A 3,237-nucleotide genomic window follows, 5' to 3' on the forward strand; every position below is an offset into this window, starting at 1 on the left:
GCATCCTTGGATGCTGGTTGTACACAGAGAAAAACGAACTGCTCTTCAACATATTTTCTATCGAGATTATCCGATTGGAAGATTTTCAAAACATCAAAAATATTGTTATCAATCTAAGGATCTAACCTAAGGCGTCCTTCAAAATAACACGATTAATAGAATGATATTACATTTGTATTATTTATTTATTTATTTAACTAAATATTTCCCTCAGTGTTTAGATGATGCATGACCAATGGCATCGAATGCCCTTGCTCATAGCGGCTTATCGCCGGACATCTCATCGTCTCATCGCAGCGAGTCCTGCCAGAGAAATTGATAAATTGTGGATTTTAAGTGGCTACCAGCGGGATGGAAGGGGTATGAGTATGGGTATGGGTATGGGGCTTCGAATTATGAGTTATGAACACGGGTCCGTCGTCTAATGCCGCCCCTTGGGGAATGCAGTAAACGCCACTTGTCCCGTCCGACAGAAGACATTTCACCAAATGCCAAATTTGGCTCACGCCATGGCGCCACACCATCGTCGGCTGGTCGGCTGGTCGGCTGGTTGGCTGGTCGGCAGATACCCAGTGGAATAGGTGGCTCGATGGCAGCTGGTCCTGGTCCTGGTCCGATATGGAGAGGTTAGCGCCCGATAAGGACAGAGCACGCGTCGCCGGCGTCTCCAGAGGAGCGACACGCGGAAACGCTCAAAGGCGATCCGCGCAGGCAGATGTCACCATGGTCCAAGATCGAGTTTAAGTGCCTGCAGATTTCTGCTGAAGCCACTGGACGGACATCAATCAGCCAGCAGGCACTTGCAATTGGAAGTGGCATCAACCTGATCGATCGACTTGTTTGGGGATTCAGTGCACGTGCCTGCTGCGTGGTAATGCACACAGAAAAAATAAGTCTTCAAATCGATTGTATATATAGTTTAATTTAATGCCAATTGAAATTCTAATAAATCTTTCCTCGTCCCGTTTTCACACAGTATATATGAAAGCACTTATCGTTAATTTAAATATTTTTATTTGTTGAAAAGAATTTGTTTTGTTTTTAATGTTAAACAATTTGGTATCGTCACTTCGTTTTTTTAATTCGTACATAACTTACTGTGCCGATAGTATGAAATATATTTGAGTTGAAAAAGGAAATAGCATTAATGTATTTGTAAATAGTACCTCAAATAGTAAACAGAAAGGTCGCCGACAAACAAAGTGTAAAAAATAAAAAGAAAGAAACAATTTAAATTTGTTTTAATATTACATTTTTCTGTTTTCGCCTGGTTTCCTGAGAAATAATTGGTAAGTTTACAATATAAAACCTAGTATTAACCAATTTAAAATAGCATAGTGTGAATATTTTTGTCGTCTGTAGAGCGCTTTCCTCAATGAGCCGCGCGCGCCATGATCCAGGGGCCATGCCAGATTGTGTTTTCCGTCTAAATCGCCTGCGATCGGATCGCTTGAATTTATGAGCGCCCGCCTCGTTCTCAGAATTCCGAAGGCTGCCTGCCCAGTAAGTTCGATTCGAATTACAGACAATCTTGAACTGGGAATTGGACGCGGAATGGGAATTGCCTGGCCGACCCTAGACATCGCTGACAATTATTGCAAAGCAAACATGCATAAATTGGCATTGCCCCCACTGGCTGATGGCAAATGGCTAATGGCTAATGGCCATGCCCCGTAATCCGACGCCAGCCAGACTGAGTTTCGCTCCCAAATGCTTGGGCCTGTGTCCCATTCGGACGCTGGAGTGGCCCTTGGCCGTTGGCCCTCCACTAGCTCCGCGTTCTGCACTCTGCACTCCACTTCCTTCCGTGGCCATCGCATCGAATCGGATTCGGATGGGATTCGAATTCGAGTTCGGAGCCATCGCAGTGTTTGCCGCCACCCCAGACGCAGTGTCGTCGCGGAGAGTTGGAGTTCGTGCCTCTGAAACTGATGCCACACACGAGCAAAGAACAACAAACGCAATTTGGCCGGAGATCCTCCAGTCCAGCGGAGGGAGGAAGCTAAAAGTCAGCAGTTCGAGTTCCCACAGGCTATTTAATTCCCCCATTTCAAGCTGGTCAACTGACATTTCTATTTGATGGCTTAGAGATTGGACTTCCCAACTGAAACAACACGAGTTGAATGTTTTGATACTGGTTACTAGTTGAGTTAAAGGGTAATTTTTTCTTAAATCAATTGCAATCTGTTGTATGTTCTCCTGGTTACTGTAATAGCAAATCAAAGAATTTGGGAGCTGGCACATGATTTACTTTCTTGTATTTCTACTCGTTGGCCACTTAACTACTTCGGCTATAATTTATTGATATTTGATACCATGCCTTAAAATATTTGGTCTCAATCGCATGTTTTTTTTTCATTTAGAATTATTTCTGTTACCGTCTGCAAAAGAATTCCATCCTTAAATCAAAACTTTTTCCCAGAGCAAACACCATTGGTTAATTGTTTTTTTTTATATATTTCAATTTGATTTCATCCACTTGCATTTGTGGCATTGGTTTTTTCGTTTTGTTTTTGTTCTTTTCTTCATCTTTTGGGATATTCAAATATATCGTAAATTTACAGATCCAGCCATACAGGTAGTATATAAAGAAGTTATTATCGTACATTACATTAGCTTTAAACTTTAAACTTTTAACTTTAAACTTGATTAATTTGTAAAATTGAAAAATGGCAAAGAGTTGTCTCCCTTCTCCGCTGGTTAAGTGCATAAATAGTTGGCGATAGTTGTATAAATATCAACACAGTTTGGGTAAAAGTTGGTTAATTCTGCGAGGGGCGCATGCGCCGATTTGAGATAAGCGGAATTTCGAGTTGGTTAAGTAGGTTTGGAGAGTTGAGTGTGGGGATCTGGGGGTCGTTCAAGTTTCAACTAAGCAAAAATACTGTTGTGCAATTCTCATAGTAGTTGGGTAGGTCCATCTCCTCATCCTCTTCCTAGAGCTTAAATTTTAAGCAAACATTATCAAGTACGTCAGCTTGGACTGCGTTATGCTCTACAAATAAGTACACTTAGCTAAAGCTTAGCTTAAGTTTAGTTATAGTTATAGTTATAGTTGTAGTTAGATCAGTTTAGTTCAGCGCAGCGACGAAACACACATACAGTAGTACAAATACAAAACAGGCACACAAACAACAGGCTCTCCGAATAAAACTCCATTACTAAGGCTAAAATAAATAAAACTTAGGCTACACGAAATGGCGCGACAGGATGAGTTTCGATGCTATGTGTGGGTGT

Source organism: Drosophila gunungcola (genome assembly GCF_025200985.1).
Source record: "Drosophila gunungcola strain Sukarami chromosome 2R unlocalized genomic scaffold, Dgunungcola_SK_2 000013F, whole genome shotgun sequence".
NCBI classification, from domain to species: Eukaryota; Metazoa; Arthropoda; class Insecta; order Diptera; family Drosophilidae; genus Drosophila; species Drosophila gunungcola.